Below are 17,732 nucleotides of genomic sequence, written 5' to 3'. Positions count from 1 at the left end.
GAGGTGAAAATGATTATTATTTCAGTCACAGGTCAAATGAATCATTCCCATGAAAATGTGTTTTTTGAATGACTGTGTATTACTACTATGTATTCTATATACAGTATTCATTCTTTGTTGTCTCATCAACTTGTTTGTTATTTGAGTTCCAGCTCCCTTTGCCTGCTGTGTGGGTAGGCAGGACCCCTTCTCTCTCTCTCTTGTCCCCACCTTGGTTTTAGTTGCCTGCCTGTCTGACCAGCTGCACAGCCCACCCTGCCATGAACTGTGTCATGCTGTACGCACGCGGGTATGAAGGTCAGGAGGGAGGAGGTCGCTCCAACTCTGCCCACTGTGTAGAGTAGTGGCGATGTGAGGCGCTAGCTTCTTTCCCACCTGAAAATCCTGAAAGGGGGAAGAAGCGGGGGGATTGAAGGGTGGCACCCCTGCTCTGGTGGGGCTGAGCTGTCCTCTAGGTTCCCATACCTCCTTGGAGCTCTGTTTGGCCCAGCTGTGTGCTTGGCTCATTCTGCATCCAGGTCCAGCAACGCCCGCTGCCCCCCTCAATTGGTTTCCAGGCACTTGGCTTTGGCACCTCTCTGAGGATCAGCATAGGGTTCCATCTCTGCTGGAGGGAGTGTCCCAGTCAGGGACCTAACAAGCCTGGTTCCCTGTGGCTCAGGAATCCACATGAAACAACTAAGGATGACTTTGAGAAGTCCGGGATTAGGAGACCATTGTGCTTTGCTGAGAAGCAGGAGCAGAGGTGCTTTGGGAATTTTGATGAGGGCAGGGCAGCCCCAATTTCCGCCAGGAAGACAGTGAGTGGCCAGTGTGAGTCACCTCACAGGTCAGGAGGGCATTCCTGTGGGAGCAGTGGATCTGGAGAGAGGCCGTGAGGGTGTTGGTGTCTTATCTGCACTGTGGAGGGAGAGAGTACACCCAGAGGTGAAGAAACATCTGCAGGATCTCTGTTCAGTGCTTTACAGTAACAAAGTACTTTTCCTCATCTGACTTTTAAAACCACCTTGTGTAGTCAATGAGAGAATGAGGCTCCGAGAGGTTGAGTGACTTGGTTAGGATTCCACAGCAAGTGAATCATCCACTTGGAACTGACCCAGGCTCAAATCCCTTCTTATACTTTATTCTGCCTCTTATTGGAAACTTGGCACATAGTCTGCTGGGTTGTAGATGCCTGTACTGGGTTGAATACTGTCTCCCAAGAATTCAAGTCAGAATGTGACTTCATTTTGGAAAGAGGGTTGCTACAGACAAAATTAGTAAAGATTACCAGGGTGTGGTGGTGCACATCTGTAATTCCAGCTACTCAGGAGGCCAAGGCAGGAGGATAGCAAGTTGGAGGCCAGCCTCAGCAATTTAGGGAGACCCTATCTGTTGGTGGGGGGACTATTATGTCGGGCTGGCATAGGATGAACTCCAGCCAATATGACTGGCTTCCTTATAGGAAAAGTCTGAGAGAAACCACCTGAAAGATCCTGCTCTTCCTTTCAATGTCTGTCTACTTCTGTCTAAGCCTTTGTCTGGTTCGTGCTGAAATTCTTTTCCCTTATTATGCCAAGAAGCTCACGGGTCCTGAATCAAATTCCCCCTTCTCTCTGGGAACTCCTTGGATCCTTCTTCAAACCCTTCTCTGGAGACACATTTTCTCCTGTGATATCTCTTGGTGGCCCCTGCTGGGATCTTCAGAGGTACTGACTTTGTGTTTTGCAGAAGTGCTAATTCTAACAAAATAATCTGAGTTAATTTAAGATAATAAACCATCACCTCCAGAACAGATAGGATATAATGCTGAACACAATTAAATGGAAGAGATTGCAACAATTCCATTTTAAGAGGATGCAATGCAAGAAAACCAACCCATCCCCACTACTGAGACCAGTGTCTATGTCCTTTAGAACAGTCAGGACAAGACTTTTGATCCCTGGCTAGGCAGGGTCATTGCCCTTTGCCAGTCTGAAGCAGTCATAGAAAACAGATCTTTGCTCCTCCTCAACCCTTAAGATTAAGGGATGAAAGTCTGGGGGCAGGGAAATGAGATAAGGAATTTAGGATAAAGAGAGAACTATACTGAGTCCTAGTTAAAAAGCATGAGTCATTAAGATGCAAAAAACCCAACCCTTGCCCTGTGTCCTTGAAAACGGGGAAAGTGTGCAAGCCCAGGAAAGTGCGCATGCGCAGGGAAAACTGGCGGGAGATAGTGCAGCTTTGCCCTGGCTCCACCTCCAGTCCAGCCCCTGAATACAGTCCTTCTACATATATTGGACCCCAACCCAAGGGAAGGCTTTTTACTCTCAAGATAGCCCACATTCTTTCTTGAATGTGTCTGTGACCCAAATAAACCTCTGTAGATGGACCCCCAGCAACAACAACAAAAAGAAAAAAGAAAAGGAGAGGAGAAAGGACGGAGACAGACACACATGGGTTCAGGACGTGAAGACACACAAGGAAGATGACCTTGAGAGGACAGACGGGGGTAGGGGTGGTGCTGCCAGGAGCCTGGCAGTGCCTGTGGCTACCAGACGCGGGACGAGGTGGGGAAGGATCCAGCTAGGGCTCGACTGTGCCTCCTGAAGAGCACGTGTTGGAAACGGAAGCCCCAACACAGCAGTGCTGGGAGGAGCAGCCGACCGTTAGGAGGTGATCGGGTCATGAGGGCTGGTGGGTGGGTTAGTAATGGTAGCAATGGACTAAGTGTTGTGGGAATGGGTTCCTGATAAAAGGGTAAGTCAGCCTGCCTGCACCCTTGCTCTCTCTCATACCTGCCTTTCTGCCATGTTATGACACAGCATGGAGGCCCTTGGCAGGTGCTGCCACCAGGCTCTTGGACTTCCCAGCCTCCAGAACTGTAAGAAATAAATTCCTTTTTCCTTTTCTTTTCTCTTCTTTCCTTTTTTATCTTCCTTCCTTCCTTCCTTTCTTTCTTCTCTCTTTCTTTCTTTCCTTCCTCCTTCCTTCTTCTCCTTCTCCTTCTTCTTTTTTGGAATTGGGGTTTGAACCCAGGAGCACTTAACCACTGAACCACATCCCCAGCTCTTTTTATATTTATTTTAAGACAGGGTCTTCCTGAGTTGCTTAGACCTCACTAAGTTGCTGGCTTTGAACTTGGGATCCTCCTGTCTCAGCCTCCCAAGTTGCTGGAATTATAAATGTCCATCACTGTGCCCGTCAGGAATAAATTTCTTTTTTAAATAAATAAAACCCAGTGCTAGGGTTTGGGTAAGTGTCCCCTAAAGGCCCGTGTGTTAAAAGTTTGATTCCCAGCCTATGGCACTATTGGGGAGTGGTGGGCCCTTTAAGAGGTGGGGCCTAGTTGGAAGCCTCTGGTCATGTTGGGGTGAGCCCATAAATGGGATGTGGGAGGAGCCTCTGGCCCATCCCCTTTCTCTCTGCTGCTTGGTCACCAGGAGGCTAGCCGCCTTGCTGTGCCATCACGTGCTGCCTTGTCACAGGCCGGAAAGCGGTGGGGCCTACAGACTGTGGACTGAAACCTCTGAAACCGTGAACCAAAATAAACTTTTCTTCCTTGTAAGTTGGTTTATCTGAGGTATGTCACAGTGATGGAAAGAGGGTTGACACACCCAGTTTCAGGACTCTGTAATAGCAGCACAAAATGGACCAAGACCGATCCTCCGCAGAGACTGGAGGAAGTGTGGCCGAGGACACCTTGATGCCAGACTTCTGGCCTCCCAAACTGCGAGACAGCACATCTCTCTCATTTGAAGCCATTCACTTGTGCAATTTTGTCCTCTAGCCCTAGGAAGCGAACATGGAGCCAGCTTTTATCGCTTCTTTGTGATCCTGGGGGTTCCCTCCAGAGCTGCTGGTGCTCTTCCCCTTCCCCACCGTCGAACGCGGAGCAGCCGAGTCCTGGCAGCCTGCGCTTCGAGCAGACCAGGTTTCCATCCTTGACCTAGATTATATTTGTTGCCGCAAATTCATCTGTCTAATCCTATTTGCTTTTATTCAGTATAACTTCTGCTGCCTCCGATGCATGGAGAGTGTGTGTGTGTGTGTGTGTGGTGTGTGTGTGTGTGTGCGCGGGCGCGCGCGCGCGCTCCTGCTGGTGTGAGGGGAGGAAGTGATGCAGGCATCATCCTGGGCAGCAAGCTTGCATACCCCCTTGAGCCCATCTTCCTGGTGCTGGGGGCATTAGACTGGGGATAAGGAGCCATTCTGGATCTTGTTCTTGGCCTTCAAATGCAGACTAGATCAATGCTTCCTGAGGAAGCTGGGCAGGGGCCTGAGGCCATGGGGCTTCCATGGGCAGAGGGGCTGGGTTTTCTGCCTTCTTTTTATTGAATGGGGTTTGAACGTAGGGGTACCTTACCATGGAGATACATTCCCAGCCTGTTTATTTTTATTTTGAACAGGTTCCCTATGTTGCCGAGTACCTCACTAAGTTGTTGAGGCTGGCCTCAAACTTGCCATCCTCCTGTCTCAGCCTCCTCTCACTGGGCTTATAGGTGTATGCCACCAGACCTGGCTTTTGCTTGTTTTTGAGAACATTCTCTTGAATGAGGATCTGATCTTGTTTAGCCTGCTCCCTGTAAGAGAAGATTGAGGAGAGAAGTAACCCTACCACTGTCCTTCACCACTGAGAATTGTCAAACCATGTGTTTGTAGATATCATAAACTTTGCCCATTTATGGTTTCTGTCACAGTTCCTGGAGAGTTTCTTTATGCTGGGCCTCTGCTCCTTATCCATGTGCTGAAGGTGGGTGGAGGTGTGGACTCAGGGCACATGAGGGGTGAGTGGAGATGGGAGTGTGAAAAGATCATGGGTTCAGCTCAGTTCTGGTTTCATGGTTGCCTTAATCTATCCTGTGCTGCTAACAATGGAATACTTGAGACTGGGTCATTTTTAATGAACAAAAATTTATTGACTTTTGGAGGCCAAGAAGTTCAAAAGAAGTCCAAGACTGAGGGTCAAGCATCTGATGAGAGCCTTCTTGCTGCATCATCCCATGACGGAAGGTGTGGGAGGATGTGGGGGGAGAAAGAGAGGAGAGACTGAGACTCCCTCCTTTTGTGAAGGTTCTTTTATTAATATTAGTATTAGTATTAGTATCATTACTATTAACTATTTTGCAATACTAGGGGTGAAATCCAGAAGCATTCTACCACTGAGCTACACCCCAGGATTTTTATTTTTATTTTTTTAATTTTAAGGCAGAGTCTTGCTTAATTTACCAGGCTGGCCTTGAACTTGTAATCCTGCCTCAACCTCATGTAGATCGTTTTATGAGGAACCCATACACTCAAGAACAAATCTACTTCTGTGATGACAGCAGTAATCCATTCACTGTCCCCTCATGACCTAATCAGCTCTCATGAAGCTCCATCCCCCAACAGTCTGGTGAGGGAGTAAGTTTCCAGCATGCAATTGGTGGCCACATTGAAACCATCACAGTGACGTGGCCAAACCAGCCTTACGTATTCCTGGAGCTCCTGTCTGGGCTCCTCCATCTTTGTATCTGTGGCATCGGCATAGTACACAGAAGGTGCTTAAATGTTGTCTGCATAAATTTAGCTTAAAACAAAACTCCCGCCAAGAAGAAGACAGTTCAGTGGTTCAGGGAGCGGTAGGGAGACCAGGGAGGAGAGAGATGCAATAGTTCAGGTGGAAGATGGACAAGGTCTGAATGAAGGCATGGCCACAGGATGGAGGTGGAACAAGAAAGGGAAACAGGGTTGAGTGTCGCCCCGCTCGGTCATGCCCTGCGCTACTTGCTGTATTCACAACGTCTATTTTATCCTAATATCTTTGCAAACAAAGTCTGGCCATTCCATTTTCTAGATGAGAGGGCTGAGGGAGCTAGCCCTTTGCACAGCCTGTGCGGCGCAGGCAGACCCAGGGCTCGAGCTCAGGGCTGGGTGCTGGGCTGCTGGAGTTTAGAGATATTGCTGATGCAGAATCAAAAGGACTGACTGTGGCAGGAACTGGGGATGACTCAGGTTTCCATATGGGTGATGGAGCTGGTGGGGAGCCATTAGCGAATGAGTTCATTGGGTTGACCCCATTGGAGAAGAGAATGCTTTTAGGTTGTCCATGTCCAGCGCTGGCACATCCTGTGGCCGATAATTTATTGATAATGCTGGTGCCTCTGGCTTGACTGAGTGCTTTTGGCCACAGAGGGATGCTCCGGAGAGGCCGCTGGCTCCTGGATGCCACTTGGCCTCTGTGGGGTTGCCAGCGATGCAGACACAGTGCCGCCAGGTGGTGGAAGCTCATTCCCCGACCCAAGGGTACTGGTTTTTCTAATCAGATGTCCTCTCTAGCCTAGAAGCCATCACCAAGCAGCAGTGCTGTGTGAGGTCGGACATGCAGGGCCATCCTGGACGCCTTGCCCCCTTTCCACTACTCCTCCCCTCCTTCCCTTCCTACCCATTACCCAGGCTGCATGCAGAGCAGTGGGTTCCAGGCCAGAATGGGTTCTGAACCTGAAGTCCTCAGGCCAGTTGTCCCTGGACCTCATCTGTGTCTCTTGGAGAGCCTCCTATCTATCATACACGTACTAAGCCCCCACAGTATGCTGCACTGAGGACACAGATGAGTAAGACCCTTTCCCTTCCTCCAGAGCTCTTTAACAGGGTGGGGAGGAGACTGGACATAGACATCGCACTGAGATCCCGCTGGTAAATGCTAAGTTGAGAACAAACAGAGGGGAAGGGCCAGGGCAGCTACCCCGAGCAGGTAACATTTGAACTGAGCTTATGAGGATGAACAGGATTTTGTCAGGTGGGAAAATGGGGGCACAAGGGAAGGAGGAGCATCCCCAGCCCAGATAGGAGTCTGTGTGTGTTTGGGGAAACAGATTAATTCCACAAATACTTACCTAGCACCCTCTCTAAGCCAGCCTGTGCTGGGGATGGGAAGATGAATAATGCATGACCCGGATGAAGAGAAACTCTTGCAAAAGACAGCTTCTTTCCAAGGACTTGTACACAGCTAAAGAACTGGGCCACAGACCTTTTACACAAGCCAGAAGTCTTCACCCTAGGGTTCTCAGACCTAGGGTAACCTATTGGGATAGGAGAAAAACACTGAAACTTATAATCATGTGTATTTGTTAACGAAGCAAGCATTTGCACTTTTCCAATGGTCCTGGGTCTGCACTTGGTCCCATGTCATGTTCACTTGTCACATGCAGGGCCGGAGGGAAAGAGAGCAGATTTCCATGACAAGGGCCAGAGGGATCCTTGCATCTTCATTCATGTTCAGCATATTGTGACATATTTATACGTGCTCAGTAAGGTGGATGGATCTGTGATCTTTTGTAGTTTCAACTGAATTAATCCTCCCACAATGGACAAAGCATTTAGTAAATTTTTGGAAAAGATACTGGGGTCAAGAGAAGGCCAGTAATATAGGTGCCAGCAGAGAGCAAGAAAACAGCAAGGCCGTTGCTCCCCTGCTCAGAATGGGCACTTCAGTATCTCCCATCTTGAGTTAAAACTACAAAATCTAATCATAGGTGATAGAAGCCGGCCAAACCAAAATTCCAAGATCATTGGAAATACAAGATCAAATCTGATGTTCGTAATATTCACATAAAGGTTTATTATGCCTTCAGATATCGGCTCCCAGTGGCAGGGCATGTAAACAGAAATCACACATAAACTAACCTACATATACTGAAGATGTGTACTTAGACTTTAGTTTTTTCATGGACAGGGATCAAAGAAGTTTGGAGACCACAGTTGTCAGCAATAAGGAGCCAGTAAGGGTTGTGTAAGTGGATGATGTGTTTGTTGCTGTGTTGTTTGTTTGGAAAGAGCACCTGGCACCCTGTGGAGCAACAGACTGGGGGAGCGGGAGGGGCAGGGAGCAGAAGTCCAGGTGAGAGAAGATGAGATCCCTGACCCAGGTTAGGGGAACCAAGAGAGTAGAAATTCCCATGCGAGTCGTATTCAGTGACTAACTAGATTGGTAAACAAGGAAGTGGGGATCTGGAGTTACTGTCTGTTCCTTGGGTGACCAGAAAAATCGTGGCACCATTTTATTGACCAAGATAGCAAGTAGAGGTGAGGGGTGGGTTTGGGGAGGAGGATGACCGGTTGAATCAGACATGCCAGGAGAACTCTGCGTGGAGCCGTCCTGCTGGGTCAGGCTTCTGGAGGTTTGGTGGCTGGTTTGGGGCGGGGCCCTGGTGAGCAGGGGTGACGATGAAGGAGAGACAGGAGTAAAGGAAAGAAACGGGACCTTCTGGCTGGGCCTCCTGAGTCTGGCCAGGACACTGGGCACTGTGGCCCTGGGCTCATATTCTGACCATTCCTCTATTCCATCTCTGGGAAACACTCAAAGTGTGGGAGCCCCTGTGTGTTCCTCCTCTGAGCCACCATCTTGCATCTGATCAGTCACTTACCCTTGCTGCTCCAGGGTCAAGTCATTGGGAAATCCTGATGGGGCTGAGGGAATCCTTGCTGGAACTGTCGGAGCTGAGATAAGCAACCGGAAAGGCGGAGGAGGAACTGGGTGGGGCAGAGGGGTGGGTGCTGTACAGCCGCCAGGCCCCGAGGTGGGGGCAGGGGCGAAGGGCGCCACGGGGGTCAACTTCAGAAAGGCGGGATTCCACTCTGGCCTGACCTGCTCATTTCTGAGCTGCAGGACGTGCTCCACTGAGAGACCACTTGAGATTTGACATTTGCTCTCACCAATCTGAACCCCTGGCAGGATTGGGAGTTCTCCGTACCTGGGGGGTGGGCAGGGTGTGTGAAATCAATGGAAGGTTTGTGACCATAAAGGTGTTCCTTTGGAAGGGAAAGGAAGAGTGATAACGACAGGCAAAAAGTCTGAAAATTAAGAGAGTAAAGAAGATTTAGAAATAAAGATTGACGGATGGGGATGGGAGATGGAGGAGAGACAGCAAACAAAGGAGAGGAGAAAAACGACAACTGTAAGAAACACAGCAAAGGGGAAATTAGGACACGGGGAAGACGGAAAGCGAGGGAGATGGACAGAAAATCAGACGCGAATAGACCAAGAGACAGAAGCTCAGAGACAAAGACAGAGGCTAAGGGTAGGGAGGTGCTGGCAGGGACAAAGAGAGGCCAGCTTGATGGATGGAGCCCTTGTCCTTCTTCCCCACCTGTGTGCCTGGTCCCCAGTTGCAAAATTGCTGGAGAGAGGTCAGAGTGAACCACCTGTGTCCATTGCTGACACCAGAAGGGCTGTGGGACGTGATGCTGTGGCAGCCGCCTCCTCTGCTGGGGCAGGACAGGAGTCTGGAGAGGAGCAGCCTGGTATGCAGCCAGGGATCCCGAGTCGAGGGGCTGCCTGACTTGCTGTATCTGCTCTGGGGGTCTCTTGACCTACTTTTCTTTTGGAACAAAATTGGAAGCCCATTGGGTGGAAGTTCAAGGGCCATTTGATTCGGGGGGAAAGATGGGTGGCAATAAACAGCAACCAAGGCTGTAGGTGGAGTCACACCCTGAGCCCGGTGAGTGGTGTCATTAGCCAGGCTGTGGGCTGCAACAGTGGGAACCCCCTGAGCACGCCAGGGCTGGTTTTGTGAAGTCAACTCATAATGGGAGGTGATAGCGAGGCTCAGAGGACGGAGCTCAACTCTGGCTGAGTCAGTGGCCTACGTCTAGAAAAAGAATGTGTCATCACAGGCAGATGTTGGGCTACTGAGGAGGTGGGCTGTCAGTGTCCAGCAGCCCAGGTCAGAGGAGGGGTCAAGGAGTGGGCACGCTGGCCTGTTCTGCTCGGGGAGGATGTCCCCCTCTGGAGGCCAGTGTCCTCTGCGGGGCTTCCCAGAGCCCAGGCGAAGCATTCCCCCGCCCCCTCCCATTTCCTTTGATCTGATTGTGTGCTCGGCTGGTAACAGTGACAGATTCTGCTTCCCTGGAACAGTGATGTCAAGAAGAAGATAACCTGAGGTGGGGACTTGCCACACTAGTCCCTGGAATTATTTGCTATTGAAAAGATAATACACTGGCAAGAAACGCCACGGATGGAGTGAGCACGTCTTGAGTGCTGTGCGAACGTGCGTGCCGTCCATTCTTAGAACTCAGCCTCGAAGCTGGGTCTCGAGGCCAGCACTTTCTCTTCAATCACCTTCCTTCTTGTGGGAGGTGGGGTTGGGGATGATACTGGGTTTCGAGCCCTGGCCCGTCTCTAGTCATCCCCACTGTGACTGGCACACAGGAGTCTCATCTATGGACAAGAAGGACTGGGAACAGGTGCTGGAACAGGGGACTTGGTGGTGGTAGTGGCTCCAGGTAGCCCTGCTGGCCCCAGGCCTCCCCAGCAGAGTCCCTCCAATCTGAACCAGGATCACTGTGAAGGGAGGTCACAAGGCTGGAGGAGCAGGGGCACTTTCTCTGTCCCTTGCTGTTAGATCAATAAGGGAAAGTCCAAAGGGGGCCGGAGTCGGGACCCCCTTTCAAAGGGGATGTGATGGGGGAGAGGCAAGTGATGATATCTGACTGAAGGGAGAAGCCAGATTGGGACCTGAATTCCAGGAGGCCTGGAGCTGGCAGGGAAGTAGAGCTGGAGGGAGGGAAGAGGAACAGAAAGGAGAGAACCTAGACTCCAGCTCTGGAAAGGAGGCTCCAGATGGCCCACGGCAGCTGTGTCTCCTTTTCCTCCCCACCCAGGGGCCCAGAGGCCCACAGAATGCTAAAGCTGGAGGGAAAGGCAGTCGAGGACAGTCTCCCAGGGGAACCAGGAATGCTTCCCAGGGCTGCCTACTCCCGTCCTGCCCTCCATTGCCATCCTGGGAAGAAAGGTGTTTCTAACATTGGCAAGCAAAACAGAACAGCAGCAAAACCCTGACTCAGGCCTCGCATAACCAGCAGGACTTATTTTGGTATTTTCTAGCTGTTTCATTAGCACTAAGAGTTGATTGCAAGAGGGTTGAGGGGACGGTGGGAGAGGGTGTTCGCTCCCAGAAAAGGGGAATGGAAAGGGGAGCTGGGACTCCTGTTGGTGGAAGGGCCCAGCCTCCCTCCCCAGACCTGCTCACCAGCGATGTCCTGAGATGGGAGTTTTCTGGGCTCTGAGCGGAGGCTCCAGGGTAGGGGCCACCTGGATACAGACACAGCCCTGGCTGCCGCCTAGTGCCTGGCTCCACCTAGCCCCGAACCTAAGCTCCTCTCCCGTGTCCCTTACTGGTAGGCCTGCAGGTTTATCTGGCACGACCGGTAACCTCCCAAGCCAAGAGATAAGATGCTAATCAAATTCTCTACCTGCAGGTGGTCAGCATGTCTTCCCCACTGCAGAAGGAGTGGGCGTTCTCTGCTCTCTAGCAGGCCCTGCTGCCCTTGGTGGAACCTCTGGTTTATCCAGCTGTGCTGAGAATCTCCCTGCATCCCAGATCTGGGGGTTCCTAACAACACCCAGCATGGACTCTGGCTCCAGAGTGAGGCAGGTCTCAGGGACTCAGGACTGCTTTTCCAGAGGAGGTAGCAAAGGAATAAGGATAAAACCATACTGGAGGGCCACGGAGACTGAGGTCCTGCCAGGCTCCAGGACACAGCCTGAGTTCGTGGTTTTAACAATGGTGGCAGGTCTGTGCAGTATGATGTCCTTCTACATGATTTTTCTCTTACCCTGGGATTTTCTGAGGTGGGTTTTAGAAGGCTGCTCATTTCCAGATGAGAGAGGTGGGCGCCTGGTAAGTGGCCGTGCTGGGGCGCCAGCAGGCCTGTGGGCTCCCTTGGTGCCTTTTCCCCTTCTCAGACCAAGGCCAGCCTTACACAAGTCCTGAGAGTTACAGGTGATAGAGTTCTTCACGGCCGTGACCTCCTCGCCTCATTTCTCACATCGGCGGGGTGCAATGGAAGCTGTTTCTTGTGGCGAGGAAGACCCGTGCTCCCCTCAGGCTATAGCTGCCTCACAGAATGACCAGGTCGCCCAGCCTGGCTCCTGCAGATCCTCACACTGGACCAGGTAGTGAATTGGATTGAGGATGTGCCTGGACGCGCCAGCCTGGGGCAAACCCACATGTGGAGGAGCTGGGAAGTCCCCTCCATAGAGGAGCCTGGCCTGGGAGAGGCCCCGTGAGCTCTGCCATGGCCCTGGTATCCTTTCTGTCCCGCTTTAGCTCCCCCTCCTTCCTGCGCCCTGTTACCAGCGACACCCCAAGAGCGTTGTGCTCTACCTGAGGGCCAGGAAGAGGAGAGCCTCTGAGATTGCTGTCTCCCCTTCTGCAGAAGGGTGCTTCTCCCATTTCTGCCCCAGGTCTCTAGAGCTGGGCTCATGGTCACATCTCAGAACAGTCTGGCAGCCGTGGGGTCAGGGCTGGACCTCGGTGGTGCCCTGCCAGCCACGGGCTCTGGGTTCCTCGCCTGCTCGCCTCCTTCTTTAGGAGAAAGTCACCTACCCATAAAGTGTCCTCCAAGTTTGAGTTTTCTCATGTTTTTTCATTAGCACCAGGAGGTGATTGCAGGAGGTTGAGGGGGAGGTGGGAGAGGGGGATTCACACACAGAGCACAGAAAGGGGGCCTGCGACTCTCCCTGCTCCCCAGGGAGGTGGTGAGATGGGGAGCTCGGTTGGACTTATACGGTTTCTGGTTTAGTCCGTGTTGTGGTTTAGATTTAAAATGTCCCCTAAAGGCCAAGTACTGAAGGCTTGATTGCCAGTCTGTGGCATTACTGGGAGATGGTGGAAATTTTGGGAGGCGGGACCTGATTGGAGGGGTAGGTCCCTGGGAGGTGTGTCCTTGAAGGGTATCTTTTGTCCCTGGCTCCTTCCTCTCTCTCTTTGCTGGGTCACCCTGAGGGAAGCAGCTTTCCTTCACCACATGCTCCCTGCTGTGATGTTCTGCCTTGCCTCAGCCCCACAGCGATGGGCTCAAGTGACCATGGACTGAAACCTCTGAAACCATGAGTCAAAATAAGACTTTCCTCCTTTAAGTTGATTTTCTCGGGTATTTTGTCACAGCAACAGAAAGCAAACACAGTCCTTATTCCACGCCCCTGCCACACGCCTCTCACCTACTAGTTGGGCACCCTATCCTGAGCTTGTACTCATGCCCCAGCTCTCTGGGCCTGAGCCTTGCTCTACCTGGGTCCATTTCCAGTTCTTACCCCTTTCCTCACACACCCAGCCCTGGGCTAATTACTGAACCTGAGATTGGGGTTGGAGAAAAGGAACCTCGAGGGTAGGAGGGGACCAGGAGGAGGGGACAATAGATTGCCTGGGGACTCTTGGGAAGTCCACAGAGGTGATTAGCACCCAAGGGTGCCCCGGAGGTCACTCCCTCTGCTTCAGCATCACAGGTGCCTGGCCCTCAGGTGCCTGAGACAATTCTTTTAAACAATTATAAAACTTGTTGTAGTTAGGCAAGACAACTAATTAGTTATCCTAATTAGTTGACCTGTTGACAGCTAGGTCAGAGGGCCAATAGAGTTTAATCTCCTGCCTGTCGTTACCTTACCCCTGGGGCCAGGTATCATATTACAGGCTTGGATGAATTGAAGGTAAATATAATTATCTATTTTTAAGCTGTTCATGTTTAATTTCACAAAAATTTCCTTCTGGCATCATAAAACTCAGTGTCCAGTTGCTCATTCTTGACTCACGCTCTCCTCCCCTCCGGCCTTTCCACTCCCTTTCGTTACACCTACCGTCCTGCCGCTGAAGAGTGGAGCCCTGACCCTGTGGTTTCTCCAGCCCATCAGCTTCTTCCTGCTTTGCTTTCCGCCCTCTCCTGCCCGCTCCCAGGGCAAAGCTGCTCGATACCTGTCACATCGCAGCCCCTCACCCCGTTCTCCGCCCACTGGACAGCAGAGCTCCAACCTGGCACCAGCACCCGTCCTCCACACCCCAGCACCTGGGTGCGGAACAATCCTGCAGCCATGCGGATGTGAGCAGAGCAGTGGCATTGTCCCCAGTCCCCAGGGGAGCTCTCCAAGCCTGGGCTCCTCTCTGTGCTCTCAGAATTTCCAGGGTTGCCCATTATAGTACGTATAAGAAGTGCCATTATTAAGTGGCATTTTATAGGTAGACATGAAATGGGGTGAAAGGAGAATGTGAATGAACTGCTTAGTGTGGGGGTCTCAGGTTAAGATTCCTTCAGGAGCCAGGGGTGAGGGGGGGGACGTGACTAGATGTACATGGTGGATGTTGGGGGGAACCCACAGAAGGCATGTTCTGCTGAAAGACCTCGCCTCCGATTGTGAACGTAGCATTGTTCAGGTCCCACAAGGCACAAAGCCCTTCCCCAGTTGGAGGTGGCAGGGTTGGGTGGTGGCGGCAGTGGGTACACAGAATGACTAAGGATCTTGGGATAGATTGCTGGTGGGTCCTTAATAAACCAGGAGCACATGTGACTCTGCCACCTGATCCCCTGTAGGATTGGTCTGCATAGCTCATTTTGGCTCTGGCATAAAAGTCCCACTTGGAGGCCCTGGGACTTGAGGTACCTACTCAGAGGCAGCCAGACTGGCCTTGGAAGTCACAGGCAGAAATGTCAGACCAGAGAGACACATCAAGCAGGGATGGCCTTCCCTTTTCTTCTCTGAGACCCTGTAGGCAGATATGGAGACCACCATTACTGTCCAGGGAACGGGGCCTATGGTAGGGGTCTTTGGGACTGCGGATGAGATGAGTCCTCATATCCCCCACCATCCAGGACAAGAAATTACAGAAGCTGTAGCATCTATGCTTCCTAGTGGGTAAGACCCTGGCAAACTTGTTGCTCTGGGGGGTCCGGGAGATTCACAGATGTTCAAGGGCCCTCCTGCCTTTGCCTCTGGTTCTTGGGGAATGAACATTTTAGCCACTAGAGGGCGCAGAGGTCCCACAAATGGTTTGTCAGGACTCTGCTTCTAGGAGGAGAGGAGTGAGGTATATTGTTGGAAGACAGAGAGAGAGACAGCAGGCAAGAGCGAGCGAGCAATGCCCGCGTGATTCTAGAATGGCACTCTGACCTTTTGAAATTATTGTCTCCAGCTCTAAGGGCATTCAATGATTCAGGTATTCTGGAGGGGCCAGCTCTGAACTGGTAGGCTCTCTGGGGATATAGATGCATCTGGATGCTGGAGGAGCCTCAGACTTGACAGGCAGGTAGACCCTCAAAACCTCAGTTCCAGAAAAGGAATTTGTGCTGTGACAGAGGGACATGCTGAATAAGCGTGGCAGGAACCCCAGGATGGAGTGTGCATTCTGCCTGGGACTTGAGCAAAGGCTTCCCGGTGTTATGGGTGGTATTTGCTGTGGGTCTTGAAGTGTTAGATTACAACTAACTGAAAAGTTAGGAAAAGGCAGGCAGGAGAACGTCTGAAGTCCAGAGGCAAGAACCTGCTTGGCCTGTCTGAGCTGGCTAGACAAGAGAATGCCCTGATGGAGTCCTGGGATGAGGCTGGAGAAAGGAGCTATCAGGTTGGGGAAGAGCTGGGGGCTTAGAGGGAAGAGGAGTCTTGCTTTTGTGAGACCTGGAGTTTATATGACTTTAGATGGGTCCATGCAGGAGAGGCTTCTGAAACTGAACTCATTAGCTTCGCGGGGAGTCCTTCTCTGCATGGGAGATACATCATTTGGATGACCTTACTTCCTTTTGAGGCTCTGGCCTTAGTAGCTCCCTGCTGGAAGCACGAGCTTCTCCTCTCTTGCCCTTTTGTTTCCATTCATGGGTCCCCTGGAGCCAGAGCAGCTGTGGAAGGCTGGACTCAGGGAACCAGCTTCTTGGGTTTCATCCAGAGAAAGGGGGGCAGACCTGCACTGTGGGGGATGGTGGGAGATGGATGGGGGTGACCTTTAATATGGAATCTAGGTAGATGGTACAACCCAATTGTTCCAAGGGGGGGCTTTGGATCTACCACTCCCCATTCCCCTAGTGCTTTAAACAACACAGGTGTGACAGATTTTCCTCTCTGCCAAGTATTTTTGTGGGGGGTGGTATCAGGGATTGAACTCAGGGGCACCTGATCACTGAGTCACATCCCCAGCCCTATTTTGTATTTCATTTAGAGACTGGGTCTCACTGAGTTGCTTAGCACCTTGCTGTTGCTAAGGCTGGCTTTGATCTCGAGATCCTCCTGCCTCTGTCTCCAGAGCTACTGGGATTATAGGCGTGTGCCTCTCTACCCTGCTTACTATGTATTTTCACACCTTTCCTGTCTTCCCTACCATATCCCAGCGAGGCAGGCAGTACTTTCCTCTGCAGAAGGTTCCAGTTGGTCTCAATGCTCTGACAGGTGCGTTCCGAGTATATGCTGTTTTGCTGAGCTGCCCCCAGCCCCGTCCTATACATCTTGTTCACAGTTGACACAACAGTTTGTAAACCAGATTGCCTTGCTTGGGCACCTGCACAGGGAAATGTGTCACTCTAGGTGTGAAACCACAGATGACCTGGCTTTGGTATTTTCCCTTTGTGCAGTGCGTTTTGATGGTAAGCGCATGCACAGGTAGGGCGGAGCCCTTTCCACCCTGACTGTCCCCACTGCGGTGAGATAGAGTTCTCACCTTTACCCCTTCCTGGGCTGTTGTGAGACCTCTCACCTGGTCAAAACCTCCATGTGAGGCTTTCACTGTGCCATGGATCTCTGTGACTCAGTGTTGGTTGCAAGCGCTTCTAGGTGTTCAGTTGGGGGATTTCAGCCAGGGCAGGGAAAGGAGAAGGGTGTCTGCTAACTCAGTAGGAGAGCTGAGCCTCCAGTTGTGGTTCCAGGACAGACCACATCAGGCATAGCCTTGTACTCAGGAGTCCCTTCAGCACCCATGGATGGCTCCTGTGTGCCAGGGCCTGAGCTGCACTGTGATACATGGAACCGGGAGAGGAAGTGTGTGCCTGAGCATGAGAAGCCCCGGGGTGTTTCTGGATGGCCTCCTTCTCTCAGAATCCACAGAGAACAGTAGAAAGCACACCAACAAGATTGGGTGGGATCCTTTCTCTGCTTCTTGTGCCAGCATCTGGAGTGAGCAGATGCCTCTGACCTCCACTGATCTTTCTTGGCCCTGGACACAGGCTGAGATGAACCCATCTCTAGGTCCATCATACATCTTCACAAAAGCCTGGAGCAAACCCTTTCTTTCTTTCCTGCTTTCCCAAATGACAGGAAACAGCAATCGAATGGAATTAGTGAAAGCAGCTTTTCTGTGCCGGCGAAGTCCTCTAGCAGACGCAGAGCAAGCAGATGGGGTAGGAATGGACTTGGGGAGGGAGCCTCTGGTTTAAGGTTGAGTATGCATCCAGGTAACTGGGTGACAGGAGAGGAGGGTCATCCCAGTACCCAGCTATTTCTAAATGCTTCAAGGCCAGATCCAGAAACCCTAAACCCTCTGAACTTGCAACCCTGTGAAGGGAAGCAGCCCTGGTTCACGGTTTTCTGCAAAGTGTATGAGTCAGCCTGAGTTTATGGTGGGGAAGTGAGAGGCGGGGCTGGAGGAGTTTGGGTGAAATGGAGGCGGGGCAGTGGGAGGACCCAGGGTCGCTCTGCAAATGGGTGACACCTCTGTGTGTGTGTCAGTTGTGTCCGCTCCCATCTTTCTCCCCAAGGTCTGGCACGGATCAACAAGTGTCAAAGAGTGAAAGCATTCTTGCCCTTGAACTTCTTCAGGAACTCCAGGTTATCTGGAGACGGCAATGGGGACTGATGGCTGGTGCGGGCAGCTGGCAGCCTCTCTCCAGCTCACTGCAGCTATGTCTGATTTTTGATTTTTGAGTAGGGGTCTCATTATGGATTTGCCCACTGATGAGCTCTCCTTACAGGTCTTGAGGCCCAGGAGGCCTGTGGGGCCACCTCATGACTGGGAGGCTGCCTGGGTGAAGATGCTTCAGAT

This window comes from Sciurus carolinensis, chromosome 11 (assembly GCF_902686445.1).
Source record: "Sciurus carolinensis chromosome 11, mSciCar1.2, whole genome shotgun sequence".
Classification (NCBI taxonomy): Eukaryota; Metazoa; Chordata; class Mammalia; order Rodentia; family Sciuridae; genus Sciurus; species Sciurus carolinensis.
Note: the sequence above shows the minus strand (reverse complement) of the source record.